Here is a 13749-nt window from a genome sequence, read left to right on the forward strand (position 1 = left end):
CCACCCCAGGGACTGAACCCAGGTCCATACTGTATATATATATTGTGTGATTCTTTGGGTAATATCTTCCCCTGTTATCATGTTGCAACCATCAGAAAGATAGTGACATAAATCTACTTTATCTCTCCACCTCTGTGACTCATCATATCTTATTGGCCAACCCAATACAATATTTAATTCAATAAATAATAGCTGCAAAGTGTTTAATATATTTGACTTATTTTAAGAACTCAACAGATGCTAGCTATTATGATGACAACACTAGTTGCTGCTTCTGCTGGTAAAACATTCTTAATGTGTTGGGTATTGACTTTTGAGCTGGGTTCTACATTTCTAAGATTTCTACTTCAGAAATCCATAAGCATTCCTCGAGGCTCACTCAAATAGTGTGTCTTTCACTGGTCATGATTTCAGGCAACATCCCAAAGCTGCAATTTCCACAGCTCCTAAGTTACAACCAAGGAGAACTAGGGTGAGGAGAAACTACAGCAAATTAGGGAGTGTATTCCTGTCCAAAAATGGCAGCCAGTTTTCCAATCTGTTCACACTTGCTTTGTGGGAATGTGAATTCAGCATTATCAGACACACTGATTTTTCAAGAGAAGCTAAAAATTCATATTTTAATGTAAACTCTTCTAAATTTGAGTAACTAAATACTGTTAAATTCTAAGTACTTTGAAAGCTACTCAGACTTCATGTTTTCCATGTGCAGGAAGTCCGTGACCTCTGCTTTTGTGATTGTTAATTGTGGTATGAGGTCTCATCAATCCTTTTCATGTTTTAAATTTGCCCTTTACATGATTGTTAGTCTGTGCTTTTCAAATTGGTTTTGTAACAGTTAATTTGCTTTATAAGAGATCTATTTTTAGCTGTTGCTTGTATATTTCTACCTATTTTGCAAATCCCTCCCCACTTTTTTTTTTCTTATGTGAGAAGAACTTTCAAGGCTAATTATTTATTATAAGGGAAGCATTTTTAGCACAAAGGGGCAAAATGAAACTATACAGTATTTTCAAGCTATGGCATGAAGAAATAAATTTCAGAAATGGGGAAAATGGACACAATAAAGTGAAAGCAATGATTTTACTCTCAGCTGATGTATTTCCTGTGCAAATCCACTGAGTCATAGTTAGGATTTCTGGACTTAACACTGAATTTTCTTAAGGAACTATTTTCCGTATAAAAGTAAAATTAGATGTTTATGTTAGCAGTTGTAAAAAGTACTGGATATCTGCAACTCTAAAATGTAATCTACTTTTGGATATGTGATTATTTTCTATACCACAAGAAAAAAAACTCACTATTAAACTATGACATAACACTGTTCATTTAGAATTTATATTATGTATTTAAATATGCATATATATGTATATAAATATGTATGTGAAAATGCTCTTTGAGAATTATTTAAACACAGTTTATTTTTATCAAATCTCGTACTCCCATTTCTTTGCCTTTTCACAAAGAAAGCTAATATCTCCTTGATGACATTTCATATGACAGTTAAACTAAACATGTGTAGCACTGTCAATGCAAGTAACTTCAATGAAGTGAGGACAAAATAAGCATCTATGATCAAGTTCATGAACATGCAGGCAATGACAACTATACTATGACTGTTGTTAGCCAACAGCAATTCATTTTAAGGTGAATTTACATTTCAAAAGTAGTAAAGTGTCAAAATATGTGTATCTGTATCAAAGAAATGGGCTTCCCAGGTGGCACAATGGTAAAGAATCTGCTTGCCAATGCAGGAGACAGCAAGAGATTCAGGTTCAATCCCTGGGCCAGGAAGATTGCCCTGGAGTAGGAAACGGCAATCCGCTCAGGAATTCTTGCCTGGAAAATTCCACAGACAGAGGAGCCTGGTGGGTTACAGTTCATGGGGTCACAAAGAGTTGGATATGACTGAGCACATTAATGAAATACAAAATGAAATTTTCGTATAAAAGTAATATTTCAGAAACTCATTTAGGCTCTGTTCTAATGGTGACTCAGTATAGAATCTTCCCACAATGCAGAAGACCTGGGTTCAAACCCTGGGTTGGTAAGAGCCTTTGGAGTAGGAAATGGCAATATTCTCCAGTATGCTTGCCTGGAGAATTCCATGGGAAGAGAAGCCTGGCAGGCTGCAGTCCATGGGGTCACAAAGAGTTGGACACAACTGAGCAACTAACACACTAATTCCTAGAGCCTAAATGAGTTAAATATTACTTTTATGTGAAAATTTATGTTCACTTTTTTCTTGATATTATTAGTGGTTTCTGAAAAACATATTTTAAAGTAAATTATTTCCATAATACCATCAACTTTTAGGCAATAATTGAATTGATTGAATATTTTACACTGCTCTTTTGTCTACCTTACAGTAGATATCCACTCAAGTTATTCCCTTGTGGTGAGAAAGAGTTAAAAAGAACTTTCAAAGCAACTCTTAAAACTCATAACAAAGTACTGAAAAAAGTCAACCTAATGAATATATACTCTTTTCAGTTTAATAAAACAAACATTTATCTAAAGCTTTATGGTAAGTACTTCAGAGGATTCAAATAACAAGATTCTAAGGATCCATAATGCAAGGCAGACTGACAAGAATAAAGAGGTTATGGTACTTCAGGAATACAAATAGTAATAAGAAAAGCTTCTCAATATCCATAAGGCAAGTCCTACTGATAAAGCCTCTTCAATAGCAGTTACGAGAAAGGACCATGGGAAAACCCAAGAGAGAGTATTGTGTCTGAATATATGGTATATCATTTCCCCCCAAAGTTAGGCATTGGAAAGAAAGGTCCTTATGGTAAGTTTTCTTCGAGGCATTCTAGCAGAATGCTTAAGGCATAAGTTTTGAATCCACATTAGTTGAGTTCAAATACTTTCTTCCTTATTTACTATTTGTGGGCTCTTAGATGGAATAATCTTTCTGTGTCTTGGTTTCTTCACTGGCTAAAAAGAAAAAAAAAAAAGGAGATAATGATAGTATCTACCCCATACCCGTTGAGAGAATTGAGTTCATAATGCGTAACAATGCCTGGTGCATAGAACCTGTGTATCACAGGATCTCCACCTGCTTGCAATTATTGTTCATTAATCTGAACTGCCAACTACAGAACTGCAGGCATGGGGGATGGGGAGCATAGCCTGAAATGTCCTCAAGCAATCCTAGTTTAGGATGTACACAAAGGCCATCCAATAAACTTGGTTAAAAGGAGGTGAAGATATTAAAAACAAATTAAGGAATTATTTTGGGGATGTGACCTCACAGTTTTAAGTGTACCATGTTAGTGCAAGGATCCTTTCAAAACCACTCAAAAATCTGGTAGAGATCATTAGCATATGTATTTTGGATGAATGAGAAAAAATGACTTCTTAATATAAAGCAAGTAGGAACTTTTGGTTTGCAATGAAATTCCCAATGACAGGATCATAAAAGATTTCAGAAAATTAGGTACCTTCAAAAATTTAGATAGAAGTGAAAATAATATTCTCTGAAAACAAAACACCTGTGATTCAAAGTGAGGTTCTAGTGTAGTCACTGACATCAAAGTTGCAAGTTAAAATCTCAATAAGATTATTTCATAAAATATGAGTGGAAAAGGCAGTATATATACTATATCATTTTATTTTCATGAATAATTTATCTAAAATGATGAATTAAATATAAGTAGACATGTCTAGTTTTATCTACATTCCTAAAATTTTATGTTTTGCAAAACACTAGATTTTCCTTTATAGAAAAATGGAAGGATTACTTTAAATTCTGTAAATAATTCTGGGTATCAGAGATTTGGAAAGGCTTTAGAGGGAGGTAGTATTTGAAGCTAGTGTTGAAGAATAATTGGAGAAAGGATAGAATTAATTGTATTGAGAGATGACTATTTTCTCGGTGCCGTAGATAGGTAATCAGGGTTTACAGATGGTTGAATTGAGGCTCAGATAAGTTGAATTTGCTCAAAATGCCACAACCTACACTGATCAGGCTTCATTTTGAGCACAGACCTTTGCAATTTCAGCACTGCGTGCTTCCCGAAACAGGCAATCCAGTGCAGAGGATGGTTCCTGGAGAAGACTGGGCTGGAATTCTCTCTGCCTTATGGCATAATTGGTGTAAATCACTCGACATCTTTTTCTTAAGTTTCCTTTCTTATAGTGGGGATAATAACACTATCTCTTCAAAGAGTTGTTGGGATAATTAAATGAGCTTTTGCAAGTAAAATGCTGGGAATAGCAACTGGCACAGAAATGCTCTATGGGTGTTAGCCTTGATGATGTAAGGAAAAGGGGAAGGAGGAAAAGGCGGAGGAGAGGAGGATGGTTTCCACGCTCTCCAGCTGCCTCCTTCAGAAGCAGAGTGCATTCTGGGTAGGAGAGATGGGTGGAGCAGAGACAAAATCTGGCAAGGGCAGAGCTATGCCTGCTCTCCCTCTGAAAATGGAGGAAATAAAGGTTGGAATGGGTCATTCTGGAATAAATACAGAGATAAAAAGATATATTCCAAATACATATATGAAATAAACAGATGGAAATTAACTGGTACTATATAGTAGAATGGCCTTGACAGTCAACAGATTTTTCATAAAGTTACTTTTCCTGCACACTTTTCTCCCTGAATGCCTAACTATGAGGGCTGCTACATATCAATACATTAGGCATAGGCTATGAATAGAGCCTAGAAGTGTTTGATTTATCCATTATTTACTACTTAAACTAAGTCTCAATCCTTTGTAAAATTGGAAAAAGAATTCCAACTCGTGGAGTTGTACAAACACAACATATATGCTAGGTGTTCAGCCAGAACCTGGTATGATTAGTGAACAGTTAACGAAAAGATTGTGCCATATTGCTTCAGCCATCTTTTATTCCTTCATATATTAAAGTTCTTAAAATCAGCATATACCTTATCACCAATGTATACTTTCAGTAAGGGAGTACTGCTTTTCTTTCACTTCCCAGAGCTATTATTGAATCCTCAGTGAGCCTTACAGCTTTTAACTTTATTTCTTCTCAGAGAAGACTGTAAATCTGGGGGTCTCACTGTGTTTGCTAATCACTGTAATTTCAATTTTGTTTATTGAAAATAAAACTTTTATCTTGTTTACAATAAAAATTTTAAACAATAAATGACTGAATGCTAATCGAGGAACTAGGATATTGTTACAAAAAGGCACAAAGTCTCAGTTATTTTATAAAATCTACCAAGAGAAATAATTTGAGGACTCAGTGTTCCAGTTAACAGTGCTTGCCTTACTGAGACATACCATAACTGATGTAAGATTTTTTGTTTATTTATAACCCACCTTGCTCAGAAAAGGATTTAAGATGGCTTACAAAGATAAAAATAAATGACAAGTATGTGAGAACTATGAGGGAGAGGGAAAATAAAGACCGCAAAGAGTTTGGACTTAACAGGAAGTCAAAAAGAGCCACAAAAATAAAATTCTACAGGAAAAAAAAAAAAAGAATTCTTGAGATTTGGAAAACGTCGAGAGAACTTTCCTGGTGAAAATAGGTCTTGCTTTAAAGTATTTAGTTCAAAAGAAACTGAAGATTTGCTGTCTCTGGAGCATGCTTGCCACAGCCGCCTCAAGAGTCTCCTAGGGCAGGAGGGTGCCTTTTGATGGGCAGATTTTTCGCTGAAGATGAAGCCTCCCAAGGACCAGGGCTCCTGGGAAGCCTCCCACGCTCCAGACTTCACCAATTATTTCATTTTCATAATAAGCTCAGCCCTTTCCCTAATTGTTTTACTTTCACCAACACGAACAGGACAAAGGTAAGGACATTTCATCTTTTAAGGGAGAGAATTTCAGGTACAGTCTGTACAAAGGTGTTAACTAAAATATAAAAATGAGGAGCTTGTCCTTGAAGTCACTGGCAAGCGATAAGATTTTACGGACACTTTAAGTATCGATATTCCAGGGCACACAAGGGTTTTTCTGTTTCAGTTTCCGTGTCCTCTTGCTGCCTTATTGTTACTTCCAAGAGCCGAGTGTCAAGGTCCAAGTCCAGGGGAGAAATGTCTTTCTGGGATCTAACAATCTCAGAGGCCAGAAGGACTAGAGCAGGGTTCTCCCTCCCCTCGGAGGGGTGGAGACAAGAAGGGGGGCGTGGAGACAAGAAGGGGGGATTTAAAACATGTGAGGAGGCTGTATTAGTTCAGATCTAAATGGGAAATCCCCTGCACCCCTGAAAGTTATGACTGCTTGGGCAAGTTGCTCTCCCCCGCAAACTCCTCAACTAGAAAGTGGGAATATTCGTCCTTCCCTCAAGGAGACAACTAGAAGGAGAGTCCGATAGAATGGGTCGAGCCTAATCAGCACTGAGCTTGGTAAACAGATTCGCGGGCCCATTGAGTGCAACTTTACGCAGAAGCAGCCTGGGAACACTAGCGCCCTAGATGAGTCTTAAGTTCGGGAAACGCTGAGGCAACCTGGAAACTACTCAGTAGAGTAATACTAATTAATAATCAGTGGTGCTGAGGTTCCGCCCACTTGACAACCCACCCGTCCGTGAGCAATGACCAACCAAAAGGCCGGGCTGAGCCGGGGTAGGGTCACCAGCATCTCTCCCGGGAGGGCCATGCCCTCGCCGCTTTGGGCTGCGGGACGCGTCCTCGCGGCTTCACCAACCCCGCCGAGCCGGGAGCCTCGGGGCCGAGGTGCGCCAGGTGGCGAGGGTGCCAGGCGCGGCCAAGTCGGGGCGGACTGAGTCAGCCGCCCAGCTATGTTGCGGAACCAGGACGGCCGGCTCGGCTGCCCCCGCCGCTGAGCCTCGCTGCCCCCACGCCTGGCGGCTCTCCCCGCCCCCGCGGGCCTGGAGGAAGCGGCCGAGGCGCGGCGCCGGAGCACCTGGGCAGGGCGCGGGCGGCGGGCGCGGCGCTTCCGGAGCTGCGCGCGGGCTCGCGCTCCCCGCCTCCAGGTGCGGCGGCCGCGGCGTGCTGGCCCCGGTGACAGCGCCGCCCGCGCGGCCGCCTCCGGGCTGCAGAGGCCGTGCGGGCAGCCGGCGGGGAGGGAAGCAGGAGGCCCCGCGCCGGGGACTGGCGGGTGAGGACTGGGCGAGCCGGGCCGGGAGAGAAGCCGGCGACCGGGCTCCCCCCCGCCCGCCTCGGCTCCCCAGCTCCGCTGCCCGCGCGCAAAGCGAGTCCAGCGGACTGCGGTGGGCTGGGCGGCGGGGCCGGGGTCGGGCGTGAGGACCGTCTGGTCTGAGCCGCGGCTTTCCGGCACTCTCTGGGTAAATTTCCAGAGCGCCAAGTGTTCGGCTCCGGTTTCTCCCGCTTGGATTTCGCTCCCGCATGTGGGCGTCTGAAAGGAAACCAGAAGCTGGTAAGTGATACAAAAACTCTACTTAGTAATGGGATTGACTCAGGAGTGGGAAGAGCCGGATAGACAGCGAAGACCCCTTCCTCGAAAAGGAGCTGCCCGTCAGTGAGTTTCGGGCAGCAGTTAATTACTCGGGAGAGAGAATGAGTTCGCTCGGATCCCTGTGCTCCCCCGCACCCTACTTGTCCTAGTCTTTGAGACCGCAGGCCTGTTAATTAACTTTAATTACAATCATTTGGCCTCCACCTGCCTGAACCTAACCTCATACTCGAAAACTGTCGACAGGGAGTTTACCAGATTGATTTTCTCGTTGACGTTTGGAGACAGGTCTCCTGGGAGAATGGGTGCCCGTCTCATTAAACGAGGTAAGTTCATCCTTGCTTCTTTTCTTAAACGTTCGCCTCACCTCCTTGCGGCGATCTGGAGTAATTTTGATTGGGGGAAAGTCTTTGCGAAAATATATTGTGAACTATAACCTTTGATAATTAGACGCAAATTAGAAGCTAGTTTGTTTGGAATAATGACATTTTAGGCTGTTGCAAGCCTGTATGGTGATAGCAACTTTTGTGTGTGTGTGTGTGCAAGGGTGTCCTTGAAGTAGTCTGCTTAGTGGAATATATCCTTTTGGTTTAAAAAAAAAGTACCGAAAAATAAGCTATTTTTAAAAGTACATATAATCGGATGTCATTGTGATTACCAATAATAGTGTTGTATTTACAAGCTCAGTATTGATTTCTCCCGCACTTAAGCGCTCTTCCCCCGCATGAGTTTACGGGAACATTGCCCGTAAGTAATTGGAAGATGAAGTTATGACTATTTTAAAAAGGAAGGTAACTTTTTTAAGGGGAAAAGAGAAATACTTCTAAACTTACATTTGTGACTTCAATACACTTACAAGAGAAATATTGAGGGGAAAATTCTCATGACCTTCCACTGTTTAACAGTGTTTTAAAAAGAAAGAAAAAGTAAAATGGGTCATGGAACTAGGCTAGAGCCTAAAGTGGAAATATCTCCCTGGCTACTTTTCAGACAGCTGTTTAACAAATATACACTTAAGGTGGGTCTTAACACCAAGGGTGTTCTATATAGACTTGATTTGTCAGTACTCAAAGATTTGTTTAAATTAAAAGATACCTAGAGGGGAGGTCAAATGACTTGTTAAAACTTATTTATGTGGGTGTGTGTGTTTGCATTTTTTTCCTTCCTCCATAAGTCAGATTTTACATGGGTAGTCCATGAAAGGAGAAACTGGTACATTTTAAAACAAATATGTATTTTTTTTTTCATTTTTCCTGTCTCTTGAATATTAAATTTTTTAATGAAAGTTTCTTTGAATTCTATAGTGCTTCTTTTTTCAAAAGTTTCTCACATATGATTTCATTTAATCCAATAATAGCCTCTTTTTTCCCCCACCTACCCCCACATTGCCCCTTCCCCCTTCCTTCTCCACCCTGGTGATCAGTAGTTTGTTCTCTGTAGTATCTGTGTCTGCTTCTAAAAACAAATTTCTTAACCATTTCATACCACTGCAGTTTGAGCCTTCTAGATAGAGTACTTTTCAATTCAGCTACTTAGTTATTGTGATTAAGTAGAGGACTAAGAGGCTTCCCTGATGGCTTAGACGGTAAAGAATCTGCCTGCAATTAAGGAGAACCTGGGTTTGGTCCCTGGGTCAGGAAGATCCCCTGGAGGAGGGCATGGCAACCCACTCCAATATTCTTGCCTGGGAAATCCCTTGGACAGAGGAGCCTGTCAGCCTAGGGTCCATACGGTGGCAAAGAGTTGGACAGAACTGAAGTGACTTAGCAGCAGCATCAGCAGCATAGGGCTAAGATTATAATGAATTGCAATTTTCTTGGAAGAAAGTCTTAAACTAGCACCGTAAGACTGTGAAGTTTTAAAAACCGGCTTAGAACTCTGTATTGTAAACATCATGATATTTGGGAAGTTTTCTGTTTTTGCTTTGTTTCTTTCTATCCTACCTCTTAGCAACTTTGAGAAAGTTCAGTGAAAGATGCTATAAAAATGCTGCTTATGAGTGACAGTCATTGCTTTTAAGAAGAAATTATTTTAATGTTTTTGCAAGTTTTTTTTTTTCTAATTTGTTTGTTGAATCGTTTATTGAATCCAATCTTTGCACTTTCTAAACTGAGGAATTTGGGGAATTTTCTGGAAAATATTAGGTAAGGAACATTTTATTAATGTTGGAAATATTTCTTAGCTTTGATCAAATGTGATTGATGAGAAACTGGAGGCTGTGAGATGTTTTCTCGTCTGCTTGATTGCCTAAAGACACCTCCCTCATTGCCCCACTTTGTGGCAATAACTGCTGTCTCCACATACTACATTCCCATTCATCTTGACATTCCCCTCTGCAGCTCCTTCACTGATCATTCCATCCTCAGAGTTCTGAATTGCTGCATATTTCAATTATATTTACGGAGTCAGTTTGAAGTTTTTAGAGTTCCTTGGAATTCTTGAAAGATGATGGTGCTACTTCTCTATGTAATTATACATAAAACAATACTTAAAATATGAACCATGTGAAAGTCAAGTTCCTAAGACTTAAGTTTTCTCATCATTAGTCTTTAAGTGTTTTTATTGGGTACATTTGAGTCTTCCAATTTTGGTGTTCCTCTTTTACTGGCTCTTACTGACTTATAAAGAACTGTCCATATGCATTGGAGAAGGCAAGGGCACCCCACTCCAGTACTCTTGCCCAGAAACTCCCACAGACGGAGGAGCCTGGTGGGCTGCAGTCCATGAGGTCGCTAAGAGTTGGACAGGACTGAGTGGCTTTGCTTTCACTTTTCACTTTCATGCATTGGAGAAGGAAATGGCAGCCCACTCCAGTGTTCTTGCCTGGAGAATCCCAGGGACGGGGGAGCCTGGTGGGCTGCCGTCTATGGGGTTGCACAAGAGTCGGACACGACTGAAGCGACTTAGCAGCAGCAGCAGTCCATATGCATGCCATTTTTTCCCTTGACATGCATGTGGCTGTAACATGGTTACAGACATGTTTAATACACTCCTTTAGATTTTAAACTCCTGGAGAGAAGACATTGCATTTTCACTTTCTTTTTAGTACTGTATATATATATATAATTGTTCAGTCACTAAGTCGAGTCTGACTCTTTGTGACCCCAGGAACGGCAGCACTTCCCTGTCCTTCACTATCTCACTGAATTTGCTCAAACTCGTGTGCACTGAGTTAGTGATGCCATCCGACCATCTCATCCTCTGTCGTCCCCTTCTCCTCTTGCCCTCAGTCTTTCCAAGCATCAGGTTCTTTTCCAATGGCTCTTTGCGTCAGGTGGCCAAAGTATTGGAGCTTCAGCATCAGTCCTTCCAATGAATATTCAGGGTTGATTTCCTTTAGGAAATCTGGTTTGATCTCCTTGCAGTCCAAGGGACTCTGAAGAGTCCCTTGAGAATCTCAAGAGTCTTCTCCGGCTCTACAGTTTGAAAGCATCAATTTCAAATGCTCAATTTGAGCATCAATTTTGATGCTCAGTCTTCTTTATGGTGCAACTTGTATCCATACATGACTACTGGAAAAACCATAGCTTTGTCCACGTGGACCTTTGTTGGCAAAATGATGTCTTTGCTTTTTTACACTTCTTAGGCTTGTCATAACTTTTCTTCCAAGGAGCAAGTGTTTTTTAATTTCATGGCTGCAATCACCATCCACAGTAATTTTAGAGCCCAAGAAAATGAAATCTGTCACTGTTTCCACTTTTTCCCCATCTATTTGCCGTGAAGTGATGGGACTGGATGCCATGATCTTCTTTTTCTGAATGCTGAGTTTTCAGCCACCTTTTTCACTCTCCTCTTTTACCCTCATCAAGGGCTCTTTGGTTCCTCTTCACTTTCTGCCATTAAAGTGATATCATCTGCATATCTGAGGTTGTTGGTATTTCTCCTGGCAATCTTGATTCCAGCTTGTGAATCATCCAACCTGGCATTTCAGGTGATACACTCTGCATAGAAGTTAAATAAGCAGGGTGATGACTTACAGCCTTGATGTTCTGCTTTCCCAATTTTGAACCAGTCCATTGTTCCATGTTTCGTTCTAACTGCTGCTTCTTGACCTGCATACAGGTTTCTCAGGAAATAGGTAAGGTGGTCTGGTATTCCCATCTCTTTAAGGAATTTTCTGAAGTTTGCTGTGATCCATACAGTTAAAGTCTTTAATGTGGTCAATGAAGCAGAAATAGATTAAAAAAAAAAATTCCTTTGCCTTTTCTGTGATCCAGGGCATGTTGGCAATATGATCTTTGGTTCCTCTACCTTTTCTAAATCCTGCTGGTACATCTGGAAGTTTTCGGTTCACGTACTCCTGAAGCCTAACTTGAAGGAATTTGAGCATAATCTTGCTTTCATGAGAAATGAGTGCAATTGTACAGTAATTTGAACATTCTTTGTCATTGGAATGGAAATTGACCTTTTCCAGTCCTGTGGCCACTGTTGAGGTTTCCAAATTTGCTGGCATACTGAGTGTAGCACTTTAACAATATCGTCTTTCAGGATTAGAATATATATATATACACACACACACACACACAAAATAGCACTGTTCTCAAATGAGATGATAGGTGTTATCTTGAACTGCAAATGTTTCTCTTGTTATCTTGGAGAGAGTAGTTAGCAATCCTTAAATATTTATTTAATGAATAAATGTTAATAAATGAGTCAATCAGTTAAGAGACACTTGCTGAGATATCCTCTTACCTAAGAAAAAAGAGACTTAGATAATTACAGAGCCAATAGGAACAAGCCCTCAAATTCAGTTGGAAAAGAGGTCAGGGTGCTATTTATAAATGCTAAGAGAGGAAGCCATTCACAGTAGGCTATTTTGAAACATCTGGTTGTTAGTCAAAAAATGTGACTCAAATTCAGAGAAGTAGTGGAGAATACATTTGTATCTCCATTTTGTATTTGTATAAAATACTCAAAGCAAGACTTAGATACATTTGTATCCAATTTAAAAATTGATATATAAAAGTGCATGTATCATAAGTGTACATTTTAAAATCTTTTTATTGAAGTATAATATCACACAAGTTTTTATCTCAGCCAATTAAACATTAAAGGTATGTTCAATGTAGCATGAAATAAAACAGAATCCTGAAGAATATGTATGTACTTGTGCTTCTATCAAGAATCCTAAAGGGTCTGAGTGTCCTTTCAGCTGCCAGGACACAGATGTGGGTGGGAGGGAGCTGGAATGAGCAGGTTTCAGGGGTGCTCAGGTAGGTGTCCTCTGCTGCCTGCCTTGTGGGCTTTGGTTTGTTATGACTTTCCCCGACTCCTGCTCTTGTAGGAACTTGGGAAAATGCTTGCCTAAGAACTGTGGCCCTGCTTTAAAGATCTCTGAATTTTAAACAAGTCTCAAACATCAGCCAATTAACTTAAAATCTGGATAGACAGTTTGAAAGAAAAGGGACTTACTGAAGCTAAGGAGTGTTTCAAGCCACATAACTTATTGAGATGTTATCGAAAACACCTAAACCCAGGTACTACTTAGGCTAGTAATAAACTCATTCAAAGTCAAGGAATGGTCACTACTGGCCTTCACTCGCTGTGAAATGGATATTCTTGATTTTGAAAGAGTTGTCTTTCAGATTGCACAGAAAATAAAATAATCAAAGCAAGACTTAGAACAGTCTTTTCTCCTTGATCCAAGCTGTGGAAGGCTTTTGCCTGGAGCCTGGCTATTTTCAGCTCAAACCTCTGTTACTCTCCATCCAGCAGCCACTAATTAAGTGCTTGTTGCTTGCCAGGAACTAAGATCTTCATGCATATTTACTCATTTCATCCTCAAAAGAGTCTTGTGTCAGTGCTTAAAGATGACCACAGTGTATCTCAGAAAAATAAAGGAACTTTCCCAAGTTCATGCAGGTATTACACAGCAGAGCTATGATCACTGGACATCACTGTGCTGTTTCTCAAGTCTAAAGTCTTCAGGTGAAAATCTTCATTCTCACTACTATAACGACATCTATAGTTTACTAAATTAATGAAACTGTTTACTGCTGTGTGAGGTGCTTTGTAGGTTTATTAGAAGAATAATTGATGGTGCTAATTGAAAGGAATGTAATTTTATGAAGCAGGCAGGAGAATCACACCAAGTACCAATCACACCAAGTGCCATAATACAGTATGAATATGATCAGCTACAATATTATATGCCACGGATGAATTAGCCAGTATTTTTTGGACGCTTATAATTCATGCCAGGTGCTTTTCTATATGCCTTATGTATTTGACTTGTTTAATTCTAGCAGAAATCCTAGCAGCTATTTTATCTTCATTTTACAGACAAGGAAACAGCTTCAGGGAAGTCAACTATCTTCAGGGACATAGAAAACGAGTGGGAAAGGCTGGGTTGGAGTTCAGGCAGCCTGACTCTAGAGCACCGTGCTTTGTGTACTGT

General features: G+C 40.3%; 1 protein-coding gene across 3 annotated transcripts in view; it reads left to right on the top strand.

The window, feature by feature from the left end:
* The first annotated feature begins 7175 nt into the window (after positions 1 to 7175).
* The window catches only part of ARAP2 (ArfGAP with RhoGAP domain, ankyrin repeat and PH domain 2), a 183356-nt gene continuing 176782 nt past the window's right edge, over positions 7176 to 13749 (top strand). For 2 of the 3 annotated variants that reach the window (XM_043438632.1, XM_043438634.1), the window contains exons 1-2: positions 7176 to 7316; positions 7599 to 7678. The gene's annotated coding sequence lies outside the window, so the exon portion shown is untranslated. The remainder of the gene's footprint in view (positions 7317 to 7598; positions 7679 to 13749) is intronic. The other variant, XM_043438633.1, reaches the window with a different exon arrangement.

Source organism: Cervus canadensis, chromosome 19 (genome assembly GCF_019320065.1).
Source record: "Cervus canadensis isolate Bull #8, Minnesota chromosome 19, ASM1932006v1, whole genome shotgun sequence".
In the NCBI taxonomy this organism is placed as follows: Eukaryota; Metazoa; Chordata; class Mammalia; order Artiodactyla; family Cervidae; genus Cervus; species Cervus canadensis.